Below are 22,459 nucleotides of genomic sequence, written 5' to 3' on the forward strand. Positions count from 1 at the left end.
ATGAATGAATAAATGAATAAATAAATAAAGAATGCCACCTTTCATTTCACAGGGCACACCGGACGGCGTACCAGCAGGTAAAAGTCGGAGTAATTAAATAAATACAAAAAGAATGGCTGGGGAATAAAAAAATAATACGTTTTAATAATAATTTGTTTTTTTTGTTATAACATGAATTTCACTCTCTCTCTCCCCGTATATATATATATATATATATATATATATATATATATTTATATATTTATTATATATATTGTATTTTTTTTTTAAGCATTTTTGAAGGTGCGCCGCTACTTCGCGGATTTTCAGTTTTCGCGGGTGGTCTCGGTCCCCATTAACCGCGATAACCGAGGGTTCACTGTACTCCATAAAATTTACAAAAAGCGAGGTGAAACACTCAACCAGAGCTGCTTTTTTTTAACATTTCTCGAGGGCCATGGCGAGCCATTTCAAAAAAGCTGCACAACTAACGTATAAAATATTGATAAATTTGCTCGGCCTGATGTGTGTGTAAAGTTTTACGAGTTGTCGTTCATATTTAGAACCTCATAATCAGCTTTGTTTTATTGCTGAACAGTGCAATGCCACTCCCACAACTTTTCACGAAAAATCACGAATTTCGTATTGTGACATCCTCATGGCCGAAACAGTCATCCGAGCATATATGAGGGCGACCTTGTTGAGTTGCACGGAGAAAAACATCCAAGAAAATAACTTGTATTAGCTTTTACCAGTTGGTGGCGCTACTACTACGATGTAAAATAAGTTGGTAGATGTCTTCAGGGCTGAAGTATCCTCAAATGTGTACAACTTCGAGAAGATAGGATCATCTGAGTCATGTTGCCGGAGCTTTTGTTGCCACAGAGTACAATCGGACTTTTCAGCACCTTAATAGCCACGCCTTTTGCCAAAACGTCACAAAATTCGGCAGAGAGTAAGATCATTGTCTTGAGTCTTTTCTGACTAATTTTCAGTCGGATTCGTCAAAAGGGCACCGTGCAGTACGTGAAAATTAAAATAAAAACAAATTTTTGATTCCACTTGGCGGCACTGTGTGTATAACAAAATAATAACATTAAGATGTCTTCAGGTCGGGACGTTTTATTTACAGGTGAAGGTTTGGATTTTTAGGAGCATGTGCAGGGGAGTTATTAAGCATTCATTTATTTGTATTAGGTTCATTTTATCTTCTTATTATTGATATTTGACTGATTCATTAAAAGCAGACAATTATGTTTTAGGTTAATTTTTTACCTGACATGTTTCGGCGAGTCTTTCGCCTTCTTCAGAGTGTCGCATGATGGTGTCTTGAGCTGATGTTCCATGAGGGTGTGACTTACCTGTCAAAAAAATGAAAAAATCAGAGCAGTAAAAGAACAAGCACAACATGAACATTACAAATCAGCAATCACTGACCACTGCAAAAGGGAAAACCACATCATGGACCGGGAGAAGGGCAGGGTCATCCGCACAGAAGAGAACAAACAACAGCGCTGGATCAGAGAGGCCATTGAGATCTGCAAGCGAGGCATAAAAACCATGAACAGAGACAAGGGAGCCTTCATCCTCTCTACCACCTGGACCAGCATCTTGGCGGAGTGAACGGACAGCGGGGGGCGTGACTTGCCTTCATTCTTGTGACAGGTAAGTCACGCCCTCATGGAACATCAGCTGATAAAGACGGGTCACAAGACACCATCATGTGACACTCTGAAGAAGGCGAAAGACTTTCGTATTGTGACATGCTCAAGGCCTAAACACTCATCCGAGCAAATATAAGGTAGATTTTGTTAACCTGCCCGGAGAAAAACATCAACGAAAATAATTTGTATTTGTTTTAACCAGTTGGTGGCGCTACCACTGCGATCAAAAATAAGTTGGCAGCCGTCTTCAGGGCCTGAATATCCTCAAATGTGAAAGATTTCCAGAAGATGGATCATCTGAATCATTTTGCAGGAACTTTTGTTGCCACGGAGAATAATCAGACTCTGCGGCACCGTAATAGCCACGCCCTTTGAAGGAAAGTCATAAAAATAGGGATAGAGTAAGATCAATGTCTTGAGTCTTTTCTAGCCAATTTTCAGTCGGATTCGTTAAAAGGGCACCGTGCAGTACGTCAAAATGTCAACATTTATATTGATTGGCGCAAGGTGTATAACTGAATATAAACATATAGATGTCTTCAGGTACCGACTCTTTATGTACATGTGAAGTTTTGGATTTTTAGCAGCACGGGCAGGAGAGTTATTAAGCATTTTGTCCATTGCGGCGAAGGAAATCTTAAGTGAAAACTTTGAAGCCCCGCCCCCGTCATATAGTATTTCGGAAACAAAAAATTTTAGCCCCAGTGTTTGTCCCAGGTCTTAAGATGCTCCAGACAGAACTTTAAGGCAATCAGATGAAGCCTTTAGGATCAGGGTGCAAAAGAATGACCCCTGTAAACATGCAAAAAAGGGCAAAAGTCGGACTTTCAAAAATTCATAACTCACTTCCTGTTCATATTAGACGTTAAAAAATATCAAATTTTTCGCCATGCCCGATGAGACTGCCAAGTTTGGTGAGTTTTTGTGCATGTTTCGGGGGTCAAAAATGCGATCGAACAATCGGAAAAATAATAATAATAATAATTTCTACAAAAACAATAGGGACTTCGCAGCGGTCGCTGCTCAGGCCCTAATAATAATAATAATAATAATAATAATAATAATAAAAGTAATAATATTTTCTACAAAAACAATAGGGACCTCGCCGCGGTCGCTGCTCGGGCCCCAATAATAATTTCTACACAAAGTCCATTGTGGAGACCCGCCCCCTTTTAAGTAAATTCAAAATGGCCGACTTCCTGTAAAACCTAGCTCATTGCTCCAAGAGACTTTTTTGTAGGTCTTGGTCTTATACATACAGTGAACCCTCGCTACTTCGAGGTTCACCTTTCGCGGGTTCAGTGCTTCGCGGGTCTAAAAAATATTCGGGGGCATTGTAGTTTCGCCGAGCGGCACGACGGGGCGCTGGAGCGGTTAGACGGCCGGCGTGCGCCGAAGAAGAGCGTGGGCGAAGAGGAGAGTGGACGAAGAAGAGCACGTTCCCCCGGACACGATCGGTGGCGACGTTTCGCGCGGTTCGGACCGTACCAGAGCTCCGGCCGGCGTGCGTGGCAGTTAAGCCGTAGAGGAGCACCTTCCCCGGGCACGGGCGGTTCCAAGCGGCCCCTGAGTTTAACCGAATGGAAGCTCCGGAGGAGGAGGGCATGCTCGCGTCACAGTAAGCCGAAGAGGAGCACCTTCCCCGGGCACGGGCGGTTCCAAGCGGCCCCTAAGTTTAACCGAATGGAAGCTCCGGAGGAGGAGGGCATGCTCGCGTCACAGTAAGCCGAAGAGGAGCACCTTCCCCGGGCACGGGCGGTGCCAAGCGGCCCCTAAGTTTAACCGAATGGAAGCTCCGGGGGAGGAGGGCGGGCGTGTGTCACAGTTAAGCCGAATTGGAGCACCTCTTCTGCCGGGCACAAGCGGAGCGCGAGGCTGTCAGTTATGAATGAATAAATGAATAAATAAATAAAGAATGCCACCTTTCATTTCACAGGGCACACCGGACGGCGTACCAGCAGGTAAAAGTCGGAGTAATTAAATAAATACAAAAAGAATGGTTGGGGAATAAAAAAATAATAAGTTTTAATAATAATTTGTTTTTTTTGTTATAACATGAATTTCACTCTCTCTCTCTCTCTCTCCCCCCGTATATATATATATATATATATATATATATATATATATATATATATATATATTTATATATTTATTATATATTTTTTTTAAGCATTTTTGAAGGTGCGCCGCTACTTCGCGGATTTTCAGTTTTCGCGGGTGGTCTCGGTCCCCATTAACCGCGATAACCGAGGGTTCACTGTACTCCATAAAATTTACAAAAAGCGAGGTGAAACACTCAACCAGGGCTGCTTTTTTGAACATTTCTCGAGGGCCATGGCGAGCCATTTCAAAAAAGCTGCACAACTAACGTATAAAATATTGATAAATTTGCTCGGCCTGATGTGTGTGTAAAGTTTCACGAGTTGTCGTTCATATTTAGAACCTCATAATCAGCTTTGTTTTATTGCCGAACAGTGCAATGCCACTCCCACAACTTTTCATGAAAAAGGACGAATTTCGTATTGTGACATCCTCATGGCCGAAACAGTCATCCGAGCATATATGAGGGCGACCTTGTTGAGTTGCACGGAGAAAAACATCCAAGAAAATAACTTGTATTAGCTTTTACCAGTTGGGGGCGCTACTACTACGATGAAAAATAAGTTGGTAGATGTCTTCAGGGCTGAAGTATCCTCAAATGTGTGCAACTTCGAGAAGATAGGATCATCTGAGTCATGTTGCTGGAGCTTTTGTTGCCACAGAGTACAATCGGACTTTTCAGCACCGTAATAGCCACGCCTTTTGTCAAAACGTCACAAAATTCGGCAGAGAGTAAGATCATTGTCTTGAGTCTTTTCTGACTAATTTTCAGTCGGATTCGTCGAAAGGGCACCGTGCAGTACGTGACAATTAAAATAAAAACAAATTTTTGATTCCACTTGGCGGCACTGTGTGTATAACAAAATAATAACATTAAGATGTCTTCAGGTCGGGACGTTTTATTTACAGGTGAAGGTTTGGATTTTTAGGAGCATGTGCAGGGGAGTTATTAAGCATTCATTTATTTGTATTAGGTTCATTTTGTCTTCTTATTATTGATATTTGACTGATTCATTAAAAGCAGACAATTATGTTTTAGGTTAATTTTTTACCTGACATGTTTCGGCGAGTCTTTCGCCTACTTCAGAGTGTCGCATGATGGTGTCTTGAGCTGATGTTCCATGAGGGTGTGACTTACCTGTCAAAAAAATGAAAAAAATCAGAGCAGTAAAAGAACAAGCACAACATGAACATTACAAATCAGCAATCACTGACCACTGCAAAAGGGAAAACCACATCATGGACCGGGAGAAGGGCAGGGTCATCCGCACAGAAGAGAACAAACAACAGCGCTGGATCAGAGAGGCCATTGAGATCTGCAAGCGAGGCATAAAAACCATGAACAGAGACAAGGGAGCCTTCATCCTCTCTACCACCTGGACCAGCATCTTGGCGGAGTGAACGGACAGCGGGGGGCGTGACTTGCCTTCATTCTTGTGACAGGTAAGTCACGCCCTCATGGAACATCAGCTGATAAAGGCGGGTCACAAGACACCATCATGTGACACTCTGAAGAAGGCGAAAGACTTTCGTATTGTGACATGCTCAAGGCCTAAACACTCATCCGAGCAAATATAAGGTAGATTTTGTTAACATGCCCGGAGAAAAACATCAACGAAAATAATTTATATTTGTTTTAACCAGTTGGTGGCGCTACCACTGCGATCAAAAATAAGTTGGCAGCCGTCTTCAGGGCCTGAATATCCTCAAATGTGAAAAATTTCGAGAAGATGGATCATCTGAATCATTTTGCAGGAACTTTTGTTGCCACGGAGAATAATCAGACTCTGCGGCACCGTAATAGCCACGCCCTTCGAAGGAAAGTCACAAAAATAGGGATAGAGTAAGATCAATGTCTTGAGTCTTTTCTAGCCAATTTTCAATCAGATTCGTTAAAAGGGCACCGTGCAGTACGTCAAAATGTAAAAAATGATATTGATTGGCGCAAGGTGTATAACTGAATATAAACATATAGATGTCTTCAGGTACAGACTCTTTATGTACATGTGAAGTTTTGGATTTTTAGCAGCATGTGCAGGAGAGTTATTAAGCATTTTGTCCATTGCGGCGAAGGAAATCTTAAGTGAAAACTTTGATGCCCCGCCCCCGTCATATAGTATTTCGGAAACAAAAATTTTTAGCCCCAGTGTTTGTCCCAGGTCTTCAGATGCTACAGACAGAATTCTAAGGCAATCAGATGAAGCCTTTAGGATCAGGGTGCAAAAGAATGACCCCTGTAAACATGCAAAAAAGGGCAAAAGTCGGACTTTCAAAAATTCATAACTCACTTCCTGTTCATATTAGACGTTAAAATATCAAATTTTTCGCCATGCCCGATGAGACTGCCAGGTTTGGTGAGTTTTTGTGCATGTTTCGGGGGTCAAAAATGCGATCGAACAATCGGAAAAATAATAATAATAATTTCTACAAAAACAATAGGGACTTCGCAGCGGTCGCTGCTCAGGCCCTAATAATAATAATAATAATAATAATAAAAGTAATAATATTTTCTACAAAAACAATAGGGACCTCGCCGCGGTCGCTGCTCGGGCCCCAATAATAATTTCTACACAAAGTCCATTGTGGTGACCCGCCCCCTTTTAAGTAAATTCAAAATGGCCGACTTCCTGTAAAACCTAGCTCATTGCTCCAAGAGACTTTTTTGTAGGTCTTGGTCTTATACATACAGTGAACCCTCGCTACTTCGCGGTTCACCTTTCGCAGGTTCAGTGCTTCGCGGGTCTAAAAAATATTCGGGGGCATTGTAGTTTCGCCGAGCTGCACGACGGGGCGCTGGAGCGGTTAGACGGCCGGCGTGCGCCGAAGAAGAGCGTGGGCGAAGAGGAGAGTGGACGAAGAAGAGCACGTTCCCCCGGACACGATCGGTGGCGACGTTTCGCGCGGTTCGGACCGTACCAGAGCTCCGGCCAGCGTGCGTGGCAGTTAAGCCGTAGAGGAGCACCTTCCCCGGGCACGGGCGGTGCCAAGCGGCCCCTAAGTTTAACCGAATGGAAGCTCCGGAGGAGGAGGGCATGCTCGCGTCACAGTAAGCCGAAGAGGAGCACCTTCCCCGGGCACGGGCGGTTCCAAGCGGCCCCTAAGTTTAACCGAATGGAAGCTCCGGAGGAGGAGGGCATGCTCGCGTCACAGTAAGCCGAAGAGGAGCACCTACCCCGGGCACGGGCGGTGCCAAGCGGCCCCTAAGTTTAACCGAATGGAAGCTCCGGACGGAGGAGGACGGGCGTGTGTCACAGTTAAGCCAAATTGGAGCACCTCTTCTGCCCGGGCACGAGCGGAGCGCGAGGCTGTCAGTTATGAATGAATAAATGAATAAATAAATAAAGAATGCCACCTTTCATTTCACAGGGCACACCGGACGGCGTACCAGCAGGTAAAAGTCGGAGTAATTAAATAAATACAAAAAGAATGGCTGGGGAATAAAAAAATAATACGTTTTAATAATAATTTGGTTTTTTTGTTATAACATGAATTTCACTCTCTCTCTCCCCGTATATATATATATATATATATATATATATATATATATATATATATATATATATATATATATATTTATTATATATATTGTATATTTTTTTTAAGCATTTTTGAAGGTGCGCCGCTACTTCGCGGATTTTCAGTTTTCGCGGATGGTCTCGGTCCCCATTAACGGCGATAACCGAGGGTTCACTGTACTCCATAAAATTTACAAAAAGCGAGGTGAAACACTCAACCAGAGCTGCTTTTTTTTAACATTTCTCGAGGGCCATGGCGAGCCATTTCAAAAAAGCTGCACAACTAACGTATAAAATATTGATAAATTTGCTCGGCCTGATGTGTGTGTAAAGTTTTACGAGTTGACGTTCATATTTAGAACCTCATAATCAGCTTTGTTTTATTGCCGAACAGTGCAATGCCACTCCCACAACTTTTCACGAAAAATCACGAATTTCGTATTGTGACATCCTCATGGCCGAAACAGTCATCCGAGTATATATGAGGGCGACCTTGTTGAGTTGCACGGAGAAAAACATCCAAGAAAATAACTTGTATTAGCTTTTACCAGTTGGTGGCGCTACTACTACGATGTAAAATAAGTTGGTAGATGTCTTCAGGGCTGAAGTATCCTCAAATGTGTACAACTTCGAGAAGATAGGATCATCTGAGTCATGTTGCCGGAGCTTTTGTTGCCACAGAGTACAATCGGACTTTTCAGCACCTTAATAGCCACGCCTTTTGCCAAAACGTCACAAAATTCGGCAGAGAGTAAGATCATTGTCTTGAGTCTTTTCTGACTAATTTTCAGTCGGATTCGTCAAAAGGGCACCGTGCAGTACGTGAAAATTAAAATAAAAACAAATTTTTGATTCCACTTGGCGGCACTGTGTGTATAACAAAATAATAACATTAAGATGTCTTCAGGTCGGGACGTTTTATTTACAGGTGAAGGTTTGGATTTTTAGGAGCATGTGCAGGGGAGTTATTAAGCATTCATTTATTTGTATTAGGTTCATTTTGTCTTCTTATTATTGATATTTGACTGATTCATTAAAAGCAGACAATTATGTTTTAGGTTAATTTTTTACCTGACATGTTTCGGCGAGTCTTTCGCCTTCTTCAGAGTGTCGCATGATGGTGTCTTGAGACCCGTCTTTATCAGCTGATGTTCCATGAGGGTGTGACTTACCTGTCAAAAAAATGAAAAATCAGAGCAGTCAAAGAACAAGCACAACATGAACATTACAAATCAGCAATCACTGACCACTGCAAAAGGGAAAACCACATCATGGACCGGGAGAAGGGCAGGGTCATCCGCACCGAAGAGAACAAACAACAGCGCTGGATCAGAGAGGCCATTGAGATCTGCAAGCGAGGCATAAAAACCATGAACAGAGACAAGGGAGCCTTCATCCTCTCTACCACCTGGAGCAGCATTTTGGCGGAGTGAACGGACAGCGGGGGGCGTGACTTGCCTTCATTCTTGTGACAGGTAAGTCACGCCCTCATGGAACATCAGCTGATAAAGACGGGCCACAAGACACCATCATGTGACACTCTGAAGAAGGCGAAAGACTTTCGTATTGTGACATCCTCAAGGCCTAAACACTCATCCGAGCAAATGTAAGGTAGATTTTGTTAACCTGCCCGGAGAAAAAAATCAACGAAAATAATTTGTATTTGTTTTAACCAGTTGGTGGCGCTACCACTGCGATCAAAAATAAGTTGGCAGCCGTCTTCAGGGCCTGAATATCCTCAAATGTGAAAAATTTCGAGAAGATGGATCATCTGAATCATTTTGCAGGAACTTTTGTTGCCACGGAGAATAATCAGACTCTGCGGCACCGTAATAGCCACGCCCTTCGAAGGAAAGTCACAAAAATAGGGATAGAGTAAGATCAATGTCTTGAGTCTTTTCTAGCCAATTTTCAATCAGATTCGTTAAAAGGGCACCGTGCAGTACGTCAAAATGTAAAAAATGATATTGATTGGCGCAAGGTGTATAAATGAATATAAATATATAGATGTCTTCAGGTACAGACTCTTTATGTACATGTGAAGTTTTGGATTTTTAGCAGCATGTGCAGGAGAGTTATTAAGCATTTTGTCCATTGCGGCGAAGGAAATCTTAAGTGAAAACTTTGATGCCCCGCCCCCGTCATATAGTATTTCGGAAACAAAAAATTTTAGCCCCAGTGTTTGTGCCAGGTCTTCAGATGCTACAGACAGAATTTTAAGGCAATCAGATGAAGCCTTTAGGATCAGGGTGCAAAAGAATGACCCCTGTAAACATGCAAAAAAGGGCAAAAGTCGGACTTTCAAAAATTCATAACTCACTTCCTGTTCATATTAGACGTTAAAATATCAAATTTTTCGCCATGCCCGATGAGACTGCCAAGTTTGGTGAGTTTTTGTGCATGTTTCGGGGGTCAAAAATGCGATCGAACAATCAGAAAAATAATAATAATAATAATTTCTACAAAAACAATAGGGACTTCGCAGCGGTCGCTGCTCAGACCCTAATAATAATAATAATAATAATAATAAAAGTAATAATATCTTCTACAAAAACAATAGGGACCTCGCCGCGGTCGCTGCTCGGGCCCCAATAATAATTTCTACACAAAGTCCATTGTGATGACCCGCCCCCTTTTCAGTAAATTCAAAATGGCCGACTTCCTGTAAAACCTAGCTCATTGCTCCAAGAGACTTTTTTGTAGGTCTTGGTCTTATACATACAGTGAACCCTCGCTACTTCGCGGTTCACCTTTCGCGGGTTCAGTGCTTCGCGGGTCTAAAAAATATTCGGGGGCATTGTAGTTTCGCCGAGCGGCACGACGGGGCGCTGGAGCGGTTAGACGGCCGGCGTGCGCCGAAGAAGAGCGTGGGCGAAGAGGAGAGTGGACGAAGAAGAGCACGTTCCCCCGGACACGATCGGTGGCGACGTTTCGCGCGGTTCGGACCGTACCAGAGCTCCGGCCAGCGTGCGTGGCAGTTAAGCCGTAGAGGAGCACCTTCCCCGGGCACGGGCAGTGCCAAGCGGCCCCTAAGTTTAACCGAATGGAAGCTCCGGAGGAGGAGGGCATGCTCGCGTCACAGTAAGCCGAAGAGGAGCACCTTCCCCGGGCACGGGCGGTTCCAAGCGGCCCCTAAGTTTAACCGAATGGAAGCTCCGGAGGAGGAGGGCATGCTCGCGTCACAGTAAGCCGAAGAGGAGCACCTTCCCCGGGCACGGGCGGTGCCAAGCGGCCCCTAAGTTTAACCGAATGGAAGCTCCGGGGGAGGAGGACGGGCGTGTGTCACAGTTAAGCCAAATTGGAGCACCTCTTCTGCCCGGGCACGAGCGGAGCGCGAGGCTGTCAGTTATGAATGAATAAATGAATAAATAAATAAAGAATGCCACCTTTCATTTCACAGGGCACACCGGACGGCGTACCAGCAGGTAAAAGTCGGAGTAATTAAATAAATACAAAAAGAATGGCTGGGGAATAAAAAAATAATACGTTTTAATAATAATTTGTTTTTTTTGTTATAACATGAATTTCACTCTCTCTCTCCCCGTATATATATATATATATATATATATATATATATATATATATATTTATATATTTATTATATATATTGTATATTTTTTTTAAGCATTTTTGAAGGTGCGCCGCTACTTCGCGGATTTTCAGTTTTCGCGGGTGGTCTCGGTCCCCATTAACCGCGATAACCGAGGGTTCACTGTACTCCATAAAATTTACAAAAAGCGAGGTGAAACACTCAACCAGAGCTGCTTTTTTTTAACATTTCTCGAGGGCCATGGCGAGCCATTTCAAAAAAGCTGCACAACTAACGTATAAAATATTGATAAATTTGCTCGGCCTGATGTGTGTGTAAAGTTTTACGAGTTGTCGTTCATATTTAGAACCTCATAATCAGCTTTGTTTTATTGCTGAACAGTGCAATGCCACTCCCACAACTTTTCACGAAAAATCACGAATTTCGTATTGTGACATCCTCATGGCCGAAACAGTCATCCGAGCATATATGAGGGCGACCTTGTTGAGTTGCACGGAGAAAAACATCCAAGAAAATAACTTGTATTAGCATTTACCAGTTGGTGGCGCTACTACTACGATGTAAAATAAGTTGGTAGATGTCTTCAGGGCTGAAGTATCCTCAAATGTGTACAACTTCGAGAAGATAGGATCATCTGAGTCATGTTGCCGGAGCTTTTGTTGCCACAGAGTACAATCGGACTTTTCAGAACCTTAATAGCCACGCCTTTTGCCAAAACGTCACAAAATTCGGCAGAGAGTAAGATCATTGTCTTAAGTCTTTTCTGACTAATTTTCAGTCGGATTCGTCAAAAGGGCACCATGCAGTACGTGAAAATTAAAATAAAAACAAATTTTTGATTCCACTTGGCGGCACTGTGTGTATAACAAAATAATAACATTAAGATGTCTTCAGGCCGGGACGTTTTATTTACAGGTGAAGGTTTGGATTTTTAGGAGCATGTGCAGGGGAGTTATTAAGCATTCATTTATTTGTATTAGGTTCATTTTGTCTTCTTATTATTGATATTTGACTGATTCATTAAAAGCAGACAATTATGTTTTAGGTTAATTTTTTACCTGACATGTTTCGGCGAGTCTTTCGCCTTCTTCAGAGTGTCGCATGATGGTGTCTTGAGCTGATGTTCCATGAGGGTGTGACTTACCTGTCAAAAAAATGAAAAAATCAGAGCAGTAAAAGAACAAGCACAACATGAACATTACAAATCAGCAATCACTGACCACTGCAAAAGGGAAAACCACATCATGGACCGGGAGAAGGGCAGGGTCATCCGCACAGAAGAGAACAAACAACAGCGCTGGATCAGAGAGGCCATTGAGATCTGAGAGCGAGGCATAAAAACCATGAACAGAGACAAGGGAGCCTTCATCCTCTCTACCACCTGGACCAGCATCTTGGCGGAGTGAACGGACAGCGGGGGGCGTGACTTGCCTTCATTCTTGTGACAGGTAAGTCACGCCCTCATGGAACATCAGCTGATAAAGACGGGTCACAAGACACCATCATGTGACACTCTGAAGAAGGCGAAAGACTTTCGTATTGTGACATGCTCAAGGCCTAAACACTCATCCGAGCAAATATAAGGTAGATTTTGTTAACCTGCCCGGAGAAAAACATCAACGAAAATAATTTGTATTTGTTTTAACCAGTTGGTGGCGCTACCACTGCGATCAAAAATAAGTTGGCAGCCGTCTTCAGGGCCTGAATATCCTCAAATGTGAAAGATTTCCAGAAGATGGATCATCTGAATCATTTTGCAGGAACTTTTGTTGCCACGGAGAATAATCAGACTCTGCGGCACCGTAATAGCCACGCCCTTTGAAGGAAAGTCATAAAAATAGGGATAGAGTAAGATCAATGTCTTGAGTCTTTTCTAGCCAATTTTCAGTCGGATTCGTTAAAAGGGCACCGTGCAGTACGTCAAAATGTAAACATTTATATTGATTGGCGCAAGGTGTATAACTGAATATAAACATATAGATGTCTTCAGGTACCGACTCTTTATGTACATGTGAAGTTTTGGATTTTTAGCAGCACGGGCAGGAGAGTTATTAAGCATTTTGTCCATTGCGGCGAAGGAAATCTTAAGTGAAAACTTTGAAGCCCCGCCCCCGTCATATAGTATTTCGGAAACAAAAAATTTTAGCCCCAGTGTTTGTCCCAGGTCTTAAGATGCTCCAGACAGAACTTTAAGGCAATCAGATGAAGCCTTTAGGATCAGGGTGCAAAAGAATGACCCCTGTAAACATGCAAAAAAGGGCAAAAGTCGGACTTTCAAAAATTCATAACTCACTTCCTGTTCATATTAGACGTTAAAAAATATCAAATTTTTCGCCATGCCCGATGAGACTGCCAAGTTTGGTGAGTTTTTGTGCATGTTTCGGGGGTCAAAAATGCGATCGAACAATCGGAAAAATAATAATAATAATAATTTCTACAAAAACAATAGGGACCTCGCCGCGGTCGCTGCTCGGGCCCCAATAATATTTTCTACACAAAGTCCATTGTGGAGACCCGCCCCCTTTTAAGTAAATTCAAAATGGCCGACTTCCTGTAAAACCTAGCTCATTGCTCCAAGAGACTTTTTTGTAGGTCTTGGTCTTATACATACAGTGAACCCTCGCTACTTCGAGGTTCACCTTTCGCGGGTTCAGTGCTTCGCGGGTCTAAAAAATATTCGGGGGCATTGTAGTTTCGCCGAGCGGCACGACGGGGCGCTGGAGCGGTTAGACGGCCGGCGTGCGCCGAAGAAGAGCGTGGGCGAAGAGGAGAGTGGACGAAGAAGAGCACGTTCCCCCGGACACGATCGGTGGCGACGTTTCGCGCGGTTCGGACCGTACCAGAGCTCCGGCCGGCGTGCGTGGCAGTTAAGCCGTAGAGGAGCACCTTCCCCGGGCACGGGCGGTTCCAAGCGGCCCCTGAGTTTAACCGAATGGAAGCTCCGGAGGAGGAGGGCATGCTCGCGTCACAGTAAGCCGAAGAGGAGCACCTTCCCCGGGCACGGGCGGTTCCAAGCGGCCCCTAAGTTTAACCGAATGGAAGCTCCGGAGGAGGAGGGCATGCTCGCGTCACAGTAAGCCGAAGAGGAGCACCTTCCCCGGGCACGGGCGGTGCCAAGCGGCCCCTAAGTTTAACCGAATGGAAGCTCCGGGGGAGGAGGGCGGGCGTGTGTCACAGTTAAGCCGAATTGGAGCACCTCTTCTGCCGGGCACAAGCGGAGCGCGAGGCTGTCAGTTATGAATGAATAAATGAATAAATAAATAAAGAATGCCACCTTTCATTTCACAGGGCACACCGGACGGCGTACCAGCAGGTAAAAGTCGGAGTAATTAAATAAATACAAAAAGAATGGTTGGGGAATAAAAAAATAATAAGTTTTAATAATAATATGTTTTTTTTGTTATAACATGAATTTCACTCTCTCTCTCTCTCTCTCCCCCCGTATATATATATATATATATATATATATATATATATATATATATATATATTTATATATTTATTATATATTTTTTTTAAGCATTTTTGAAGGTGCGCCGCTACTTCGCGGATTTTCAGTTTTCGCGGGTGGTCTCGGTCCCCATTAACCGCGATAACCGAGGGTTCACTGTACTCCATAAAATTTACAAAAAGCGAGGTGAAACACTCAACCAGGGCTGCTTTTTTGAACATTTCTCGAGGGCCATGGCGAGCCATTTCAAAAAAGCTGCACAACTAACGTATAAAATATTGATAAATTTGCTCGGCCTGATGTGTGTGTAAAGTTTCACGAGTTGTCGTTCATATTTAGAACCTCATAATCAGCTTTGTTTTATTGCCGAACAGTGCAATGCCACTCCCACAACTTTTCATGAAAAAGGACGAATTTCGTATTGTGACATCCTCATGGCCGAAACAGTCATCCGAGCATATATGAGGGCGACCTTGTTGAGTTGCACGGAGAAAAACATCCAAGAAAATAACTTGTATTAGCTTTTACCAGTTGGGGGCGCTACTACTACGATGAAAAATAAGTTGGTAGATGTCTTCAGGGCTGAAGTATCCTCAAATGTGTGCAACTTCGAGAAGATAGGATCATCTGAGTCATGTTGCTGGAGCTTTTGTTGCCACAGAGTACAATCGGACTTTTCAGCACCGTAATAGCCACGCCTTTTGCCAAAACGTCACAAAATTCGGCAGAGAGTAAGATCATTGTCTTGAGTCTTTTCTGACTAATTTTCAGTCGGATTCGTCGAAAGGGCACCGTGCAGTACGTGACAATTAAAATAAAAACAAATTTTTGATTCCACTTGGCGGCACTGTGTGTATAACAAAATAATAACATTAAGATGTCTTCAGGTCGGGACGTTTTATTTACAGGTGAAGGTTTGGATTTTTAGGAGCATGTGCAGGGGAGTTATTAAGCATTCATTTATTTGTATTAGGTTCATTTTGTCTTCTTATTATTGATATTTGACTGATTCATTAAAAGCAGACAATTATGTTTTAGGTTAATTTTTTACCTGACATGTTTCGGCGAGTCTTTCGCCTACTTCAGAGTGTCGCATGATGGTGTCTTGAGCTGATGTTCCATGAGGGTGTGACTTACCTGTCAAAAAAATGAAAAAAATCAGAGCAGTAAAAGAACAAGCACAACATGAACATTACAAATCAGCAATCACTGACCACTGCAAAAGGGAAAACCACATCATGGACCGGGAGAAGGGCAGGGTCATCCACACAGAAGAGAACAAACAACAGCGCTGGATCAGAGAGGCCATTGAGATCTGCAAGCGAGGCATAAAAACCATGAACAGAGACAAGGGAGCCTTCATCCTCTCTACCACCTGGACCAGCATCTTGGCGGAGTGAACGGACAGCGGGGGGCGTGACTTGCCTTCATTCTTGTGACAGGTAAGTCACGCCCTCATGGAACATCAGCTGATAAAGGCGGGTCACAAGACACCATCATGTGACACTCTGAAGAAGGCGAAAGACTTTCGTATTGTGACATGCTCAAGGCCTAAACACTCATCCGAGCAAATATAAGGTAGATTTTGTTAACATGCCCGGAGAAAAACATCAACGAAAATAATTTATATTTGTTTTAACCAGTTGGTGGCGCTACCACTGCGATCAAAAATAAGTTGGCAGCCGTCTTCAGGGCCTGAATATCCTCAAATGTGAAAAATTTCGAGAAGATGGATCATCTGAATCATTTTGCAGGAACTTTTGTTGCCACGGAGAATAATCAGACTCTGCGGCACCGTAATAGCCACGCCCTTCGAAGGAAAGTCACAAAAATAGGGATAGAGTAAGATCAATGTCTTGAGTCTTTTCTAGCCAATTTTCAATCAGATTCGTTAAAAGGGCACCGTGCAGTACGTCAAAATGTAAAAAATGATATTGATTGGCGCAAGGTGTATAACTGAATATAAACATATAGATGTCTTCAGGTACAGACTCTTTATGTACATGTGAAGTTTTGGATTTTTAGCAGCATGTGCAGGAGAGTTATTAAGCATTTTGTCCATTGCGGCGAAGGAAATCTTAAGTGAAAACTTTGATGCCCCGCCCCCGTCATATAGTATTTCGGAAACAAAAAATTTTAGCCCCAGTGTTTGTCCCAGGTCTTCAGATGCTACAGACAGAATTTTAAGGCAATCAGATGAAGCCTTTAGGATCAGGGTGCAAAAGAATGACCCCTGTAAACATGCAAAAAAGGGCAAAAGTCGGACTTTCAAAAATTCAGAACTCACTTCCTGTTCATATTAGACGTTAAAATATCAAATTTTTCGCCATGCCCGATGAGACTGCCAGGTTTGGTGAGTTTTTGTGCATGTTTCGGGGGTCAAAAATGCGATCGAACAATCGGAAAAATAATAATAATAATTTCTACAAAAACAATAGGGACTTCGCAGCGGTCGCTGCTCAGGCCCTAATAATAATAATAATAATAATAATAAAAGTAATAATATTTTCTACAAAAACAATAGGGACCTCGCCGCGGTCGCTGCTCGGGCCCCAATAATAATTTCTACACAAAGTCCATTGTGGTGACCCGCCCCCTTTTAAGTAAATTCAAAATGGCCGACTTCCTGTAAAACCTAGCTCATTGCTCCAAGAGACTTTTTTGTAGGTCTTGGTCTTATACATACAGTGAACCCTCGCTACTTCGCGGTTCACCTTTCGCAGGTTCAGTGCTTCGCGGGTCTAAAAAATATTCGGGGGCATTGTAGTTTCGCCGAGCGGCACGACGGGGCGCTGGAGCGGTTAGACGGCCGGCGTGCGCCGAAGAAGAGCGTGGGCGAAGAGGAGAGTGGACGAAGAAGAGCACGTTCCCCCGGACACGATCGGTGGCGACGTTTCGCGCGGTTCGGACCGTACCAGAGCTCCGGCCAGCGTGCGTGGCAGTTAAGCCGTAGAGGAGCACCTTCCCCGGGCACGGGCGGTGCCAAGCGGCCCCTAAGTTTAACCGAATGGAAGCTCCGGAGGAGGAGGGCATGCTCGCGTCACAGTAAGCCGAAGAGGAGCACCTTCCCCGGGCACGGGCGGTTCCAAGCGGCCCCTAAGTTTAACCGAATGGAAGCTCCGGAGGAGGAGGGCATGCTCGCGTCACAGTAAGCCGAAGAGGAGCACCTTCCCCGGGCACGGGCGGTGCCAAGCGGCCCCTAAGTTTAACCGAATGGAAGCTCCGGACGGAGGAGGACGGGCGTGTGTCACAGTTAAGCCAAATTGGAGCACCTCTTCTGCCCGGGCACGAGCGGAGCGCGAGGCTGTCAGTTATGAATGAATAAATGAATAAATAAATAAAGAATGCCACCTTTCATTTCACAGGGCACACCGGACGGCGTACCAGCAGGTAAAAGTCGGAGTAATTAAATAAATACAAAAAGAATGGCTGGGGAATAAAAAAATAATACGTTTTAATAATAATTTGGTTTTTTTGTTATAACATGAATTTCACTCTCTCTCTCCCCGTATATATATATATATATATATATATACATATATATATATATATATATATATTTATTATATATATTGTATATTTTTTTTAAGCATTTTTGAAGGTGCGCCGCTACTTCGCGGATTTTCAGTTTTCGCGGGTGGTCTCGGTCCCCATTAACCGCGATAACCGAGGGTTCACTGTACTCCATAAAATTTACAAAAAGCGAGGTGAAACACTCAACCAGAGCTGCTTTTTTTTAACATTTCTCGAGGGCCATGGCGAGCCATTTCAAAAAAGCTGCACAACTAACGTATAAAATATTGATAAATTTGCTCGGCCTGATGTGTGTGTAAAGTTTTACGAGTTGTCGTTCATATTTAGAACCTCATAATCAGCTTTGTTTTATTGCCGAACAGTGCAATGCCACTCCCACAACTTTTCACGAAAAATCACGAATTTCGTATTGTGACATCCTCATGGCCGAAACAGTCATCCGAGCATATATGAGGGCGACCTTGTTGAGTTGCACGGAGAAAAACATCCAAGAAAATAACTTGTATTAGCTTTTACCAGTTGGTGGCGCTACTACTACGATATAAAATAAGTTGGTAGATGTCTTCAGGGCTGAAGTATCCTCAAATGTGTACAACTTCGAGAAGATAGGATGATCTGAGTCATGTTGCCGGAGCTTTTGTTGCCACAGAGTACAATCGGACTTTTCAGCACCTTAATAGCCACGCCTTTTGCCAAAACGTCACAAAATTCGGCAGAGAGTAAGATCATTGTCTTGAGTCTTTTCTGACTAATTTTTAGTCGGATTCGTCAAAAGGGCACCGTGCAGTACGTGAAAATTAAAATAAAAACAAATTTTTGATTCCACTTGGCGGCACTGTGTGTATAACAAAATAATAACATTAAGATGTCTTCAGGTCGGGACGTTTTATTTACAGGTGAAGGTTTGGATTTTTAGGAGCATGTGCAGGGGAGTTATTAAGCATTCATTTATTTGTATTAGGTTCATTTTGTCTTCTTATTATTGATATTTGACTGATTCATTAAAAGCAGACAATTATGTTTTAGGTTAATTTTTTACCTGACATGTTTCGGCGAGTCTTTCGCCTTCTTCAGAGTGTCGCATGATGGTGTCTTGAGACCCGTCTTTATCAGCTGATGTTCCATGAGGGTGTGACTTACCTGTCAAAAAAATGAAAAATCAGAGCAGTAAAAGAACAAGCACAACATGAACATTACAAATCAGCAATCACTGACCACTGCAAAAGGGAAAACCACATCATGGACCGGGAGAAGGGCAGGGTCATCCGCACAGAAGAGAACAAACAACAGCGCTGGATCAGAGAGGCCATTGAGATCTGCAAGCGAGGCATAAAAACCATGAACAGAGACAAGGGAGCCTTCATCCTCTCTACCACCTGGACCAGCATCTTGGCGGAGTGAACGGACAGCGGGGGGCGTGACTTGCCTTCATTCTTGTGACAGGTAAGTCACGCCCTCATGGAACATCAGCTGATAAAGGCGGGTCACAAGACACCATCATGTGACACTCTGAAGAAGGCGAAAGACTTTCGTATTGTGACATGCTCAAGGCCTAAACACTCATCCGAGCAAATATAAGGTAGATTTTGTTAACATGCCCGGAGAAAAACATCAACGAAAATAATTTATATTTGTTTTAACCAGTTGGTGGCGCTACCACTGCGATCAAAAATAAGTTGGCAGCCGTCTTCAGGGCCTGAATATCCTCAAATGTGAAAAATTTCGAGAAGATGGATCATCTGAATCATTTTGCAGGAACTTTTGTTGCCACGGAGAATAATCAGACTCTGCGGCACCGTAATAGCCACGCCCTTCGAAGGAAAGTCACAAAAATAGGGATAGAGTAAGATCAATGTCTTGAGTCTTTTCTAGCCAATTTTCAATCAGATTCGTTACAAGGGCACCGTGCAGTACGTCAAAATGTAAAAAATGATATTGATTGGCGCAAGGTGTATAACTGAATATAAACATATAGATGTCTTCAGGTACAGACTCTTTATGTACATGTGAAGTTTTGGATTTTTAGCAGCATGTGCAGGAGAGTTATTAAGCATTTTGTCCATTGCGGCGAAGGAAATCTTAAGTGAAAACTTTGATGCCCCGCCCCCGTCATATAGTATTTCGGAAACAAAAAATTTTAGCCCCAGTGTTTGTCCCAGGTCTTCAGATGCTACAGACAGAATTTTAAGGCAATCAGATGAAGCCTTTAGGATCAGGGTGCAAAAGAATGACCCCTGTAAACATGCAAAAAAGGGCAAAAGTCGGACTTTCAAAAATTCATAACTCACTTCCTGTTCATATTAGACGTTAAAATATCAAATTTTTCGCCATGCCCGATGAGACTGCCAGGTTTGGTGAGTTTTTGTGCATGTTTCGGGGGTCAAAAATGCGATCGAACAATCGGAAAAATAATAATAATAATTTCTACAAAAACAATAGGGACTTCGCAGCGGTCGCTGCTCAGGCCCTAATAATAATAATAATAATAATAATAAAAGTAATAATATTTTCTACAAAAACAATAGGGACCTCGCCGCGGTCGCTGCTCGGGCCCCAATAATAATTTCTACACAAAGTCCATTGTGGTGACCCGCCCCCTTTTAAGTAAATTCAAAATGGCCGACTTCCTGTAAAACCTAGCTCATTGCTCCAAGAGACTTTTTTGTAGGTCTTGGTCTTATACATACAGTGAACCCTCGCTACTTCGCGGTTCACCTTTCGCAGGTTCAGTGCTTCGCGGGTCTAAAAAATATTCGGGGGCATTGTAGTTTCGCCGAGCGGCACGACGGGGCGCTGGAGCGGTTAGACGGCCGGCGTGCGCCGAAGAAGAGCGTGGGCGAAGAGGAGAGTGGACGAAGAAGAGCACGTTCCCCCGGACACGATCTGTGGCGACGTTTCGCGCGGTTCGGACCGTACCAGAGCTCCGGCCAGCGTGCGTGGCAGTTAAGCCGTAGAGGAGCACCTTTCCCGGGCACGGGCGGTGCCAAGCGGCCCCTAAGTTTAACCGAATGGAAGCTCCGGAGGAGGAGGGCATGCTCGCGTCACAGTAAGCCGAAGAGGAGCACCTTCCCCGGGCACGGGCGGTTCCAAGCGGCCCCTAAGTTTAACCGAATGGAAGCTCCGGAGGAGGAGGGCATGCTCGCGTCACAGTAAGCCGAAGAGGAGCACCTTCCCCGGGCACGGGCGGTGCCAAGCGGCCCCTAAGTTTAACCGAATGGAAGCTCCGGACGGAGGAGGACGGGCGTGTGTCACAGTTAAGCCAAATTGGAGCACCTCTTCTGCCCGGGCACGAGCGGAGCGCGAGGCTGTCAGTTATGAATGAATAAATGAATAAATAAATAAATAATGCCACCTTTCATTTCACAGGGCACACCGGACGGCGTACCAGCAGGTAAAAGTCGGAGTAATTAAATAAATACAAAAAGAATGGCTGGGGAATAAAAAAATAATACGTTTTAATAATAATTTGGTTTTTTTGTTATAACATGAATTTCACTCTCTCTCTCCCCGTATATATATATATATATATATATATATATATATATATATATTTATTATATATATTGTATATTTTTTTTAAGCATTTTTGAAGGTGCGCCGCTACTTCGCGGATTTTCAGTTTTCGCGGGTGGTCTCGGTCCCCATTAACCGCGATAACCGAGGGTTCACTGTACTCCATAAAATTTACAAAAAGCGAGGTGAAACACTCAACCAGAGCTGCTTTTTTTTAACATTTCTCGAGGGCCATGGCGAGCCATTTCAAAAAAGCTGCACAACTAACGTATAAAATATTGATAAATTTGCTCGGCCTGATGTGTGTGTAAAGTTTTACGAGTTGTCGTTCATATTTAGAACCTCATAATCAGCTTTGTTTTATTGCCGAACAGTGCAATGCCACTCCCACAACTTTTCACGAAAAATCACGAATTTCGTATTGTGACATCCTCATGGCCGAAACAGTCATCCGAGCATATATGAGGGCGACCTTGTTGAGTTGCACGGAGAAAAACATCCAAGAAAATAACTTGTATTAGCTTTTACCAGTTGGTGGCGCTACTACTACGATGTAAAATAAGTTGGTAGATGTCTTCAGGGCTGAAGTATCCTCAAATGTGTACAACTTCGAGAAGATAGGATCATCTGAGTCATGTTGCCGGAGCTTTTGTTGCCACAGAGTACAATCGGACTTTTCAGCACCTTAATAGCCACGCCTTTTGCCAAAACGTCACAAAATTCGGCAGAGAGTAAGATCATTGTCTTGAGTCTTTTCTGACTAATTTTCAGTCGGATTCGTCAAAAGGGCACCGTGCAGTACGTGAAAATTAAAATAAAAACAAATTTTTGATTCCACTTGGCGGCACTGTGTGTATAACAAAATAATAACATTAAGATGTCTTCAGGTCGGGACGTTTTATTAACAGGTGAAGGTTTGGATTTTTAGGAGCATGTGCAGGGGAGTTATTAAGCATTCATTTATTTGTATTAGGTTCATTTTGTCTTCTTATTATTGATATTTGACTGATTCATTAAAAGCAGACAATTATGTTTTAGGTTAATTTTTTACCTGACATGTTTCGGCGAGTCTTTCGCCTTCTTCAGAGTGTCGCATGATGGTGTCTTGAGACCCGTCTTTATCAGCTGATGTTCCATGAGGGTGTGACTTACC

At 43.3% G+C, this 22,459-nt stretch overlaps 1 long non-coding RNA gene across 2 annotated transcripts in view; it reads right to left on the reverse strand.

Annotated features, from left to right (window-relative positions):
* Window positions 1–11,904: 11,904 nt before the first annotated feature.
* Window positions 11,905–22,459, reverse strand: part of LOC148315656 (uncharacterized) — a 484,413-nt gene continuing 473,858 nt past the window's right edge. For both annotated transcript variants that reach the window (XR_015840720.1, XR_015840718.1), the window contains exons 4-5: window positions 12,029–12,129; window positions 11,905–11,952 (exon numbers count right to left, since the gene is read on the reverse strand). This is a non-coding gene — a long non-coding RNA (uncharacterized LOC148315656). The remainder of the gene's footprint in view (window positions 11,953–12,028; window positions 12,130–22,459) is intronic.

Source organism: Idiotropiscis lumnitzeri, unplaced genomic scaffold (assembly GCF_059441095.1).
Source record: "Idiotropiscis lumnitzeri isolate Australia: NSW breed Sydney's pygmy pipehorse unplaced genomic scaffold, RoL_Ilum_1.0 HiC_scaffold_66, whole genome shotgun sequence".
NCBI lineage: Eukaryota > Metazoa > Chordata > Actinopteri > Syngnathiformes > Syngnathidae > Idiotropiscis > Idiotropiscis lumnitzeri.